Source organism: Hyla sarda, chromosome 1 (assembly GCF_029499605.1).
Source record: "Hyla sarda isolate aHylSar1 chromosome 1, aHylSar1.hap1, whole genome shotgun sequence".
Lineage (NCBI taxonomy): Eukaryota > Metazoa > Chordata > Amphibia > Anura > Hylidae > Hyla > Hyla sarda.
Window position 1 is genome coordinate 282,665,077 of NC_079189.1, and position 14,296 is coordinate 282,679,372.

General features: G+C 43.1%; 1 protein-coding gene and 1 long non-coding RNA gene across 6 annotated transcripts in view; one reads left to right on the forward strand and one right to left on the reverse strand.

The window, feature by feature from the left end:
• CREB3L3 (cAMP responsive element binding protein 3 like 3) overlaps positions 1-14,296 on the forward strand; it is a 104,040-nt gene that overhangs the window by 32,928 nt on the left and 56,816 nt on the right. The window contains exon 1 of one of the 5 annotated variants that reach the window (XM_056573909.1): positions 6,259-6,332. The exons of the other annotated variants lie outside the window; for them this stretch is intronic. The gene's annotated coding sequence lies outside the window, so the exon portion shown is untranslated. Of the gene's footprint in view, positions 1-6,258; positions 6,333-14,296 lie in introns of those variants that run through there. 5 annotated transcript variants of the gene reach the window in all.
• Positions 1-14,296, reverse strand: part of LOC130369136 (uncharacterized) — a 77,473-nt gene that overhangs the window by 17,542 nt on the left and 45,635 nt on the right. The gene's annotated exons all lie outside the window — the stretch shown is intronic.

The window sequence follows — 14,296 nt, forward strand, 5'->3', positions numbered from 1 at the left end:
GGTCCCGATCAGCCCGACTGAACTACTGAGAAGCATTTTCTTTATACATTTTAGATGTAGCGATGAACTTTGATCACCACGTCTAAGGGATTAATACCAGACATCACCGAGATCGGTGATGTCCGGTATTAGCCACGGGTCTTGGCCGTTGCTAGGTGCCAGGGCCGACCCGATATGGCGTTATATCGTGGGAGTGCGTCCTTTATCCCTTAAAGTTCCGTTTTTTGCACTTTAGTTTTTTCCTCCTTACCTTTTAAAATTAAATTTTACTCCAAAAAATGCATATGATGGCTTATTTTTTGCACCACCAATTCTACAGTCATTATTTTTTCATCCAAAAATCTACGGCGAAACAGAAGAAAAAATCATTCTGTGACAAAATTGAAGAAAAAACGCCATTTTGTAGCTTTTGGGGGCTTCCTTTTCTACGCAGTACATTTATCAGTAAAAATAACACCCTCTCTTTATTCTGTAGGTCCATACAATTAAAATGATACCCATTTTATATAGGTTTGATTTTGTCTTACTTCTGGAAAAAATCATAACTACATGCACAAAAAATGTATACTTTAAAATTGTCATCTTCTGGCCCCTAAAACTTTTTTACTTTTACACGTGCAGGGCAGTTTGAGTGCTCAGTTTTTGCGCCGTGATCTGAAGTTTTTATCGGTACCATTTTTGGACTTTGGAATTTTTTTGCGCATACACCATTGACCGTGCGGTTTAATCCCTTAAGGACCAAGCCCATTTTGGCCTTAAGGACCAGATCAATTTTATTTTTGCATTTTTGTTTTTTCCTCCTCACCTTCTAAAAATCATAACTCTCTTATATTTCCATCCACAGACTCATATGAGGGCTTGTTTTTTGCGTTGCCAATTGTACTTTGTAATTACATCATTTATTTTACCATACAATGTACGGCGCAACCAAACAAATATTATTCATGTGAGAAAATTAGCAAATTTTGACGCTGTACACTTTCCGGTAAAAATGACATGTTTTCTTTATTCTGTGGGTCAATACGATTAAAATGATACCCATATTATATGCTTTTCTATAATTGTACCACTTAAAAAACTATCTCAAACCATTTTAACAAAATTAGTTTTACCACCTATAACTTTCTAATTTTTCCGTATATGGGGCGATATGAGGGTTCATTTTTTCGCCATGATCTGTAGTTTTTATCAGTACCACTTTTGCTTAGGTTTTACTTTTTATAGATTTTTTATTAATTTTTTTTGGAATAAAATGTGACAAAAAAGCATTTACATTTACGCCGTTCACCGTACGGGATAATTAACAATATATTTTAATAGTTCAGACTTTAACACACGCAGTGATACCAAATATGTGTAAAATGGGAAAAACGGACGTTTTACTTTTTATTGGGGAAGGGGATTTTTCAAATTTTTTATTTTTGTATTTTTCATTTTCTTACTTTTTTTTTCTTTTTTTTCTTTTACACTTTTTATGTCCCCATAGGGGACCATTCATAGCAATCAGTTGATTGCTAATACTGTTCAGTGCTATGTATAGGACACAGCACTGATCAGTATTATCGGTGATCTTCTGCTCTGGTCTGCTCGATCTCAGACCAGAGCAGAAGACCCCGGGAGACAGGTGAGGGGACCTCCAGCCGCCATGCTGGATGATCGGATCCCCGCGGCAGCGCTGCGGGCGATCCGATTATCCATTCACAGTACCACACTGCCGTGTCTAAAACTAAAGTAATAGCTTCCCGGCAGCTCAGTCGGGCTGATCGGGACTATCGCGATAAAATCGTGATGTCCCGATCAGCTAGGACATGAGCGAAGGCCCCCTTACCTTGCTCTGTCGCGTCCGATCGGCGTTTGATTGCTCCAAGCCTGAGCTACAGGCTTGGTTTCTCCAAGCCTGAGCTAAGGACGCAGGGCGTATCCATACGCCCGTGGGAAATCCGGTCCCCACCACTAGCCGGTTGGGGAATGGAGCCAGATGCCTGCTGAAATCGTTCAGCAGGCATCGCGGCATATCGCCCAGGGGGGGTCATGATGTCGGCGATGGCCGCAGATCGCTGGACAATTCAGCCCAGCGATCTGCGGCGGATTCCGGGTCAATCGGGTCTCCAGTGACCCGGTGACCCGGAATTACAGGCCCCGAACAGCCCTAGCCAGCAGGTTTACCGGCCGACCAATCAGGGCACCTGCTGCGGGTGTCACTCCCACAACCCGCTCCGCCCCTCTTCCGGAGGACATGAGCGGGTGCGGGAAGTGGACCCCGGCAGCTGGGGACCCCGATCCCCGGCGTCCCAGTTGGGATCGGGGCCACAGGAGCGGCGGCGGCGAGGGACTGGCCTGAAGCGGCGGCTTGCAGCCATAGGAGGTGAGTGAGAGCCTCCTGCTGTTGCTTAGCAACAGCTCGCAGCATGCAAAAAGGGCATGCTGGGAGCTGTAGTTATGCAAGAGCAGGAGGCAGACCACCACAACTCACAGCATTCCCTTATGGGCATGCTGGAACTTATGAACTGCAACTGCTGAAGGCCCACTGGTTGTGAAACTCAGAGTTTTTTTTACCTAACTCAGTTTTTTCTCGACCGGTGTGCCTCCAGCTGTTGCAAACTACAACTCCCAGCATGCACCGTACATGCTGGGAGTTGTGGTTTTGCAACAGCTGGAGGCACACTGGTTGTGAAACACTGAGTTAAACAGCAAACCAGTGTGTCTCCAGCTGTTGCATAACTACAATCCCCAGCATCCCAGCGAAAGTAGTATGCCTCCAGCTGTTGCATGACTACAAGTCCCAGCATGCCCTTCCACTGTCCGTACATGCTGGGGGTTGTAGCTTTTGCAACAGCTGAAGGCACACTGGTTGCAAAACACTGAGTTTGTTACCAAACTCGGTGTTTCACAACCAGTGTGCCTCCAGCTGTTGCAAAACTACAACTCCCAGCATGCACTGATAGACCGTACATGCTTGGAGCTGTAGTTTTGCACAGGGTACACTCACATGGGCGGAGGTTTACAGGAAGTATCCGACTGCAAGTTTGAGCTGCGGCAAATTTTCTGCCGCAGCTCAAACTGCCAGCGAGAGACTACTGTGAACCCCTGCCCGTGCAACTGTACCCTAAAAACACTACATTACACTACACTAACACAAAATAAAAAGTAAAAAACACTACATATACACATACCCCTACACAGCCCCCCTCCCCAATAAAAATGAAAAATGTCTGGTACGCCACTGTTTCCAAAACGGAGCCTCCAGCTGTTGCAAAACAACTACTCCCAGTATTACCAGACAGCCACTGACTGTCCAGGCATGCTGGGAGTTTTACAACAGCTGGAGGCACCCTGTTTGGGAATCACTGGCGTAGAATACCCCTATGTCCACCCCTATGAAAATCCCTAATTCAGACCTCAAATGCGCATGGCGCTCTCACTTTGGAGCCCTGTCGTATTTCAAGGCAACAGTTAAGGGTCACATATGGGGTATCGCCGTTCTCGGGAGAAATTGTGTTACAAATTTTGGGGAGTATTTTCTGCTTTTATCCTTTTTAAAAATGTAAAATTTTTGGGAAACCAAGCATTTTAAGAAATTTTTTTTTTTTTTTTACATATGCAAAAGTCGTGAAACACCTGTGGGGTATTAAGGTTCCCTTTACCCCTTGTTACATTCCCCTAGGGGTCTAGTTTCCAAAATAGTATGCCATGTAGTTTTTTTTTGCTGTTCTGGCACCATAGGGGCTTCCTAAATGCGGCATGCCCCCAGAGCCAAATTTGCTTTCAAAAAGCCAAATGTGACTCCTTCTCTTCTGAGACCTGTAGTGCGCCAGCAGAGCACTTTTCACCCCCATATGGGGTGTTTTCTGAATCGGAGAAATTGGGCTTCAAATTTTGTGGGGAATTTTCTGCTATTACCCTTTTTTAAAATGTTAAACTTTTGGGAAACCAAGCATTTTAGGAAAAAAAATAAATTTTTTACATATGCAAAAGTCGTGAAACACCTGTGGGGTATTAAGGTTCACTTTACCCCTTGTTACATTTCCCGAGGGGTTTAGTTTCCAAAATAGTATGCCATGTAGGGTTTTTGCTGTTCTGGCACCATAGGGGATTCCTAAATGCGGCATGCCTCCAGAGCCAAATTTGCTTTCAAAAAGCCATATGTGACTCCTTCTCTTCCTAGACCTGTAGTGAACCAGCAGAGCACTTTTCACCCCCATGTGGGGTGTTTTCTGAATCGGGAGAAATTGGGCTTCAAATTTTGGGGGGTATTTTCTGCTATTACCCATTTTAAAAATGTAAAACGTTTGGGAAACCAAGCATTTTAGGAAATTTTTTTTTTTTATATATGCAAAAGTCGTGAATCACCTGTGGGGTATTAAGGATCACTTTACCCCTTGGTATGTTCCCCGAGGGGTCTAGTTTCCAAAATGGTATGCCATGTGGTTTTATTTTTGATGTTCTGGCACCATAGGGGCTTCCTAAAGGTGACATGCCCCCCAAAAAACATTTGTCGCTCCTTCCCTTCTGAGCCCTCTACTGCGCCCGCAGAACACTTTACATGGACATATGAGGTATGTCCTTACGCGAGAAAAATTGGGTTTCAAATACAAGTGAAACATTTTTCCTTTTCACCCCTTATTATATTCCCTAACTAATCCTAACATCCGTCCTGCCCTTAATAAAAAAAATTCTGAGCTTTAAAAAGCTCTGTATTATACCTTTCCCCTTGCTCACATTGTGTGAGCTCCCAGCAGGAGAAAGTGGGTGTTCCCCAGCAGGCGCAACATCACTGAAGCCTGTGTGAGCTGTGCCTCGTGTGAGCTGTGCCTCGTTTTTTCAGTGCGATTAAAAACATATAAAGGTTGAGAATTTTAACAACAAGTACATATTAAAGTGTCTTATAATTACTTAAAGAACGCTATATTAAAGGTTTGTTTTGGTGACAGGTACTCTTTAAAGAGGCACTGTCATTATTAATTTTTTTTAAATATTATGTAGTACTACTGATAAGATGATAAGATGACAAAAAAATCTTAATTTGACTGAAAAAAAAAAGAAAATAGCTGCCGCTAGGGGTCATCGGTCTTAATGCAGACAGACTACTCTGTATTTTGCAGCATACTGGATACTGGCCGTAAAGTGTGTTGGTATCAGTATAGGAGATCACCATTGCACCACTACAGCTTTCAGCTGTTACTAAACTACAACTCCCATGATGTGAGTTGTAGTTTTGCAACAGCTGGGGGCTGCAATCTTTGTAAGGGTATGTTCACACTGAGGAATTGGAGAGGAATTTACTCAAGTAATTCCGCTCGCTTATTCTTCTCCAATTCAGTCAGCAGAGAAAAACCCAATAGAGTTTAGCTGTATTTTCGATCGTCAGTTCACACTGAGGAATTTCCGCAAGCAGAATTCCGTCTCTGAATTCCGTTCCGCATGAAGAATGAAAATGTTATTTCTTCATGCGCAATCCGTGTCTTTGTCCCATAGAAATCAATGAAATTGTTGTTTTCAGCCCGACGCCGTTCTGCCCAGAATTTGCGTGGAATTTGTGCGGAAATTCTGCACAAAAAAATTAAAAAGGGAAAATCTGATTGGTGGTTGTCGTCCAGCAAAAAAAATTAATAAAAAAAGAATAGTTTCCTCCTATATTTCCACACCTGATGAAGCAGTTGTACTGTGAAACTCGTTGCATTATGGGTGAAACGTCAGTTCCCTTCTACTGTGTTCAGTGCCTTGCATCCCGTCAACCACTGGAGGATTTTCTAAAGATTACAATTATATTTCCACGTGGAATTCTGCACGGAATTCCGTGCAGAAAGAAGACGGACATTCCGTGACGGAATTTTTATGCGAAAATTCCTCGCCAATTCCTCCGTGTGAACATACCCTAAAACTCTGTTTTAGAGCTGTGTATTCTCCGGCTGTGTGCCTCCAGCTCTTGCAAAGCTACAAACAAAGGATGTGTAGGCATGCTGGGAATTGTAGTTTTGCAACAGCTAAAAACAACACCGCTCTAACACAGTGTTTTACGAACACTGCAGCTCCAGCTGTTGCAATGCAAAACTACAACTCCCAGCATCCTTGAACAGCCAAAGCTTTCTTTGTCTCCTGAATGACAAAGAAGCTGATCAGACATTCAGGAGTCTGTGAAAGCTGAATGGCACACATAGTGACAAGCAATGTTGACTAGAATCCCTCTTTACTAGGAACAGATAGAAAATGTATGCATAGAAACTACTGTGCAGTGATTTGCAGACTGCTCCCAGGCTCAGAGCAAATGATTCTTCCTCTTTGAGGGAGAGAGATGGACATGGACCCCTCCACAAGGCAAGAAGGCAAAGCAAGTGAGCAACATATAAATGCTATTTGTTAGGTATATATAGGTCCTAGACACATACAAATGAGATGTACATGATCAGGATTAGGTACTAAATAACATCACTTTTTTTTTTTTTTACATTATGACAGGTACGCTTTAAGCTGAATATGTTTAGAATGAAGTGATTTTACATCTGACCAGATTTACTGTCACATAAATGTGAATTACCTACATGGTAGAATGGCGAGGAATTATAATGTATATTTCTATTTATGTGTCTATCGTTTACATAGGTTTATATGGAAAAGCACATTTTTACTTTTTCCTCTATTGTTTGTCATTCAACTGTGCTGTTATTTGCTCTAACATAGGTAGACATAACTAGAAACATTAAAGGGGTTATCCAGGAAAAAAGATTTGTAAATTACTTCTATAAAAAAATCTAAATCCTTTCAGTACTTATGAGCTGCTGAAGTTGATTTATTCTTTTCTGTCTAGGTGCTCTCTGATGACACCTGTCTTGGGGTCTCGGGAACTGTCCAGAGTAGAAGCAAATCCCCATAGCAAACCTCTTCTTCTCTGTGCAGTTCCCAAGACAAGCAGAGATGTCAGCAGAGAGCACAGTTGACAGACAGAAAAGAACAACTCAACTTCAGCAGCTGATAATTATTGGAAGGATTAAGATTTTTTAATAGAAGTAATCTACAAATCTGTTTAACTTTCTGGAGCCAGTTGATATAAAAAAAAAAAATGTTTTTTTCCTGGAATACCCCTTTAATGTTTTCATTTTATTTAACCTTTGGACCATGTGTTAATCATCTGCATGATACACGCATACACTTTAGGAGCAAAGTCCAGGAACTAATATCTCCCTGCTTGATACAAAGTTATCTGTAAAAATATTTTGAAAGGTATAAATAAACAGTTTTCTACATAAAAAAAACCTAACAAAAAAAAAAAACTTGCTCAAAATGTTCAAATGCAAAGATAAATTGTCTTCTACATTTGAGTCTTTATATTATACTAATAATGGTCCCCATGGAATGTTATTGGAATTGAATTTATCCTGGAGTACTTTGTATGTTTGTAAAGTGGATGGGGTGGGGGTTGTGTCTTTCTCATATTACTAAATATTATCATGCAGCTTGATTAGTACCAGTGGCTCATCTTTACAGTAGACTTTGCCACGGTCCCACAGAAAAAGATATGGTGGAAAAGACTGCTAAAGTGTCAAAGCTAATTACAAAGTATTTTTGCCTTGGTATTTAGTCCTTGACTGTATTGCTAAAATGGTCCTGGGCCATTTGCTTTTGTGTTTTCATTATTTTGGTGCTGTGGGTTCTCATTTTAATACTGTATATGGTGGACCTGCCCCAAGGTTCTTTGCTTTGGAGACAAATCTTTCATATGTTATTTTCTCAAACACATGTCAATGTGATTATGTCCCCCACTTATGACATATTGATGGAACATATTCCTGGTATGTCTAAATATGCACAGAAATTTGTAACTTTTTTTTGTTTTTGGCTTTTTTTGTTTTTGTTTTTAGCTAAAACTGCTTATGCACCTTTGTACCTTTGGAGTTAGGGCAAATTTAAATTTTATAATGGTCAATTACTATTTTATAGTATTCTTATAGATAAAGTGGCCACACCAATCACAGTGTAATGGGAGGGGATGGTGGGGGCTAGGAGCACGTTGCTCCGTTCTGCCCGCCATTCCACTCAGATCTGGTGTGCAGGACGGAGCCCCGTGCTGCCCACCATCCCCTCAGTAAAAAAAAAGTGCCCCTTGCCCCCTTTCTGTGGCCCCTTGGTACAGAAATCCCCAGGGATAGCTTTAGATTTAGGTAGGGACAGGTTAGGGTTAAAAAAAAAAAAAGTTTTATTATTTTTTTTCCCGGCGTACCTCAGTGGGTGTCCGTGGGTCCGTAGCACCTTTAGCTGCTTGACCCCGGCCCTGCTGGGTCGCTGCGGTCTGCCGCCAGCCTTTTTTTTGGGCGCAGATCTTTTTTTTTTTTTTTCCCTAGGCATGTGTGCGGAACCTCTTAGTTATAAAAGAGCGGTCCGCCACCGTTTGTTAAAGCCCACCCGCCGCTGATCAGTCCCGTAGTACTGATCAGCGTTTTTTTTTTGTGGTGCCGGCGCTTTTTTACGTGTTTTCTAGCGTTTTTTTTTCACCCATAGGCGGTCCGTGCCACCAGTAGCAGGCATGTACTGTGTGGCCGGACCTTACCTGTGTGTGCGGCGTGCCTCACCGCTGTCAGTGATTTATCACTGATCAGCGTTTTTTTTTTTGTGGTAAAGGCACTTTTTTCGCTTAACGCGTATTTTTTTGTTTTTGCACCCATAGGCGGTCCGTGCCACCAGTAGCAGGCATGTACTGTGTGGACGGACCGTACCTGTGTGTGCAGCCTGTCCCACCGCTGTCGGTGATTTATCACTGATCAGCGTTTTTTTTTTGGTTCAGGCGGGTGCATTTTTTTCGGGGTTAAGCGTTTTTTTATTTAATTTTTCGGGTTTTTGTGTGGGGGTCTGTGTACAAGCCACCAGCCACTGTTCTGGGCTGAGTGGCCGGACCCCCCTCTGACTTCTGCGCCCCCTGCCGCCACAAGCGCTAATCAGTGCGCACACCACTGATTAGATAAACACTTTTTTTTGGGCGCAGGGTATTTTTGCGCTAGAAGTCCCTTTTTTTTTTTTTTTTTTTAAAGTCCCATTTTTATTTTTTTTTCTGTTAGGGCGGGTTAGTTTAGTTAGGTTAGTTTAGTTAGGTTAGGTCGGGTTAGGGCGGGTTAGGGAGGTAGTATCGCACCACACCACACGCAGCACACACACCAATAAAGTTTCCCCCCCCCCCACACACACACATACCCGTATCCCCATTAGAGTAGGGAAATGGCCCGCAAAGCGTTTTTGGCGGAGGAGGCATATGCCATAATTGCCTCCGACACCGAGAGCGGCTCAGAGGACGATGAAGACCCCACCTTCCTTATTTCATCGTCCTCCTCATCATCTAGTTCTGATGATGAGCCACCAAGGCGGCGGAGACGCCGCCGTGCGGTGCCGCAAACCTCCTCTGCCCTTGACCCTGTGCCCCATGCTAGTATGAGTCCCCCTGGCGCTCATACTAGTGAAGCCCCCCTGCCAAGGTCACTGGTACCTCGTACCAGAGAACTTGACTGGGCTGAGCCTTCGGACCACGAGCCCGTGATTCCTGAGTTTGTTGGCGACTCAGGAATCAAGATTAACATCGCCGGGTTCACTGAAAAGGACTTTTTCGGTCATTTTTTCAGTGACGACTTTGTTAATCTAATGGTTACAGAGATGAATCTGTACGCCCAACAGTTCGTCGCCGCTAACCCGGGCTCACTTTTAGCTAGACCCGGCGACTGGACTCCAGTCGATGCAGCCGAAATGTGGACCTTTTGGGGCCTCGTGCTGCATATGGGTCTACTTAAAAAACCCAGTATCAGGCAATATTGGAGTGGGGACGTCTTTTACCAGACACCCCTCTACAGTATGGCCATGGCACGTTCCCGGTTCGAGGCCATTCGGAGATGTTTGCATTATGCTGATAATGTGGCATGTCCCCCCCGAACTGATCCCGCGTATGACCGCCTGTATAAAATCAGGCCGGTCATCAATCACTTCGAGGCCAGATTTTGGGAGGCCTATGTCCCTGGAAGGGAGGTCGCTATTGATGAGTCGCTCATCAGCTTTAAGGGGAGACTCAGCTTCCGGCAATACATCCCGACCAAGCGAGTGCGGTATGGCGTGAAGATGTATAAACTTTGCGAGAGTACCTCCGGGTACACTTGCAAGTTTATGGTGTATGAGGGATGAGATTCCCGCATTGAACCTCCAGATTGTTCCCCCACTCTGGGTGTTAGCGGGAAAATCGTTTGGGGCCTTTTGCACCCATTGCTAGATAAAGGTTACCACCTTTACGTGGATAACTTTTATACTAGTATCCCTCTCTTCACATCCCTCGCCGACAGATCCACGGTCGCTTGTGGGACAGTCCGGAAGAATCAAAGAGGCCTTCCTTCCTATCCCCTGCAGACTCCTATCCCCCGGGGTGAGTCCGTGCCTTTTGCCATGAGAACCTGTTGTTGGTCCGGTATAAGGACAAGAGGGATGTCCTTATGCTCACCACAATTCATGGGCATGGCAGCACCCCTGTCCCTGTGCGAGGTACCGTGGGACCGGTCCTCAAGCCCGATTGTATTCTGGACTACAATCGGTATATGGGGGGAGTTGATCTTTCTGATCAAGTCCTCAAGCCATATAATGCCATGCGGAAAACAAAGATATGGTACAAAAAAGTTGCGGTCTACTTGGTACAGGTTGCCATGTACAACTCTTTTGTACTGTACAAGAACGCTGGCAACACAGGGACATACCTGGAGTTCCAAGAGGAAGTTCTAAAGGCCCTCATCTATGGTGACCGCCAAAGAGTGGGTCAGAGCACCTATGGAACTTCAGGTCCCCGCATCGTCCCCGGCCAACACTTTCCAGGTGTGATCCCCCACACTGGAAAGAAGGGACGATCTCAGAAGAAATGCAGAGTGTGTCGCAAGAGGGGGATTCGGAAGGACACCACCACTCAATGCGACACTTGCCCTGATCATCCGGGCCTCTGCATAGGCTGCTTCAGGGAGTATCACACTTCCATGGAGTACTACATTTTCCGTCCTTTGCCCTAATTTTCATTCCCCACAATTCGACTCCAATGTTCCAGTCCAGGGTACATTGTCTTCCAAATTTTATACCAACCCCCAACCCCCCCCCCCCCCCCCCCCCCCCCCAAAAAAAAAAAAAAAAAAAAAAAAATTTTCTCAATACCCCCAATATCTTTTTTTTTCTTCTTCCCCCTAAAAAATGGGTCATGGGACACAGAGTCAACAGCATTGGAGGTTTGCAGTTGCCTCAAATGCGCAACGCTCTCTCTCCCCACCTGAGCGGGTTGCGCATTTGAGGTAACAGAATAGGGACGGCCCCACACATCCCCTTCCCAGAATGATGATTCAGAGTATAGGGTTTGGGGGCGGGCATCATTTTTACTTTTGGCTGTACTCTGGGTCATCATTCTGGGAAAATAATTGGCATATCAGTACTAAAATTGCAATTTTCTTCCCCCCATAGTACTCTTCATCCATTCCTGGAAAATAAATGAAGGGAACACCCATCTGTTCCAAATCTCCACTTCACCCTATACACCTTCCCTAGGGGGTGTACTGTTTGTAATAATCTCACATATGAGTGTTCCTTTCTTGTATTTTCCTCTGAATGTATGCAACTGTTAGGTCCATAACAAACATCCGCCTCAAATGCGAAGAGTTCTCGCTGAGCTCTGTCGTATTTCCAGGCGACAACTCGGAGTCACATATTAGTTGTTCCCAGAAAAATGAAGCAGAGCATAGGTTGAAAATTGCAATTTTCAAAAGCTACCCTTCATCCATTCCTGGAAAATAAATTTAGGAAACACCTGTGCGTTAGAAATGTCCTCTTTACCCCTATACCCATTCCTCAGAGTGGGTACTTTCTGTAATGGTGTCACATTTGGGTGTTTCATTTTTGTATTTTCTTCGGAATGTATGTAACCGTCAGCTACTGATATGCCATAGGCCACAAATACAAAGTGACCTCTATGACTTCTGAGCCTTGTTGTGCGCCCGTCCAGCACGTTACCCCATATGTGGATGTATTTTTATAGTCAGGGGAAAAAACCCTCCAAAATTTGTAACCCAATTCCTCATATTACCCCTTGTGAAAATGTAAAAAATTGGGTAACCCCAGCATTTTAGTGTAAAAAAATCAAATTTTTCAATTTATGGCCCACTTTTCAAAAAACCTGTGAGGTATTATTTCCCATTGTACCCCTTGTTACATTCATTGAGGGGTGTAGTTTCTAAAATGGTGTCACAAATGTTAGTTTTTTTTTTTGCTGTTGGGGGCTTTATAAATGCACATGACCCCCAACTTCAATTTCAACAAGATTTTCACTCCTTCCATTCTGAGCATTGCAGTGTGTCCACAGAGCAATTTACATCCACATATGGGGTATTTTTTTTCTCAGACGAAGTTATTCTACAATTTTGGGGGGCCTTTTGCCCTATTACCCAATGTGAAAATGAAACATTTGGGTTAAAACTATCAATATAGTGCAAAAAAAATTAAATTTTTCACTTTTATGGCCCACTGTTCAAAAAACCTGTAAGGTGTAAGTAATCACTGTAACACTGTTACGTTCCCCGAGGGGTCTAGTTTCCAAAATGTAATGCCATGTGGTTTATTTTTTGCTGTCCTGGCACCACAGGGGCTTCCTAAATGAGGCATGCCCCCAGAGCAAAATTTGCTTCCAAAAAGCCAAAATGTGACTCCTTCTCTTCTGAGACCTGTAGTGCGCCAGCAGAGCACTTTTTACCCCCATATGGGGTGTTTTCTGAATCGGGAGAAATTGGGCTTCAAATTTTGGGGGGTATTTTCTGCTATTACCCTTTTCAAAAATGTAAAATTTTTGGGAAAACAAGCATTTGAGATAATTTTTTTTTTTTTTACATTTGCAAAAGTCATGAAACCCCTGTGGGGTATTAAGGTTCACTTTACCCCTTGTTATGTTCCCCAAGGGGTCTAGTTTCCAAAATGGTATGCCATGTGTTTTTTTTTTGATGTCCTGGCACCATAGGGGCTCGCTAAATGCGGCATGCCCCCAGAGCAAAATTTGCTTCCAAAAAGCGAAATGTGACTCCTTCTCTTCTGAGACCTGTAGTGCGCCAGCAGAGCACTTTTTACCCCCATATGGGGTGTTTTCTGAATCGGGAGAAATTGGGCTTCAAATTTTGGGGGGTATTTTCTACTATTACCCTTTTCAAAAATGTAAAATTTTTGTGAAAACAAGCATTTTAGGTAAATTTTTTTAATTTTTTTTACATTTGCAAAAGTCATGAAACCCCTGTGGGGTATTAAGGTTCACTTTACCCCTTGTTATGTTCCCCAAGAGGTCTAGTTTCCAAAATGGTATGCCATGTTTTTTTTTTTTTTTGCTGTTTTGACACCCTAGGGGCTTCCTAAAGGTGACATGCCCCCCAAAAACCATTTCAGAAAAATGTTCTCTCCAAAATCCCCTTGTCGCTCCTTCGCTTCTGAGCCCTCTACTGCGCCCGCCGAACAATTAACATAGACATTTGAGGTATGTGCTTACTCAAGAGAAATTGGGCTACAAATACTAGTAAAAATTTTCTCCTTTTACCCCTTGCAAAAATTCAAAAATTGGGTCTACAAGAACATGCGAGTGTAAAAAATGAAGATTTTGAATTTTCTCCTTCACTTTGCTGCTATTCCTGTGAAACACTTAAAGGGTTAAAACACTGACTGAATGTCATTTTGAATACTTTGGGGGGTGCAGTTTTTATAATGGGGTAATTTGTGGGGTATTTCTAATATGAAGACCCTTCAAATCCACTTCAAACCTGAACTGGTCTCTGAAAAATAGCGAGTTTGAAAATTTTGTGAAAAATTGGAAAATTGCTGCTGAACTTTGAAGCCCTCTGGTGTCTTCCAAAAGCAAAAACTCATACATTTTATGATGCAAACATAAAGTAGACATATTGTATATGTGAATAATAAAAAAATAAATTGGAATATCCATTTTCCTTACAAGCAGAGAGCTTCAAAGTTTGAAAAATGCAAAATTTTAAATTTTTTCATGAAATTTGGGGATTTTTCACCAAGAAAGGATGCAAGTTACCACGAAATTTTACCACTGTGTTAAAGTAGAATATGTCACGAAAAAACAATCTCAGAATCAGAATGATAACTAAAAGCATTCCAGAGTTATTAAAGGGGTAGTCTAGGGGTGAAAAACGTATCCCCTATCCTAAGGATAGGGGATAAGTTTGAAATCGTGGGGGGTCCGACCGCTGGGGCCCCCTGCGATCTCTCTGTACGGGGGCCAGGCTCTCCGGCCAGATAGCGGGTGACTCTG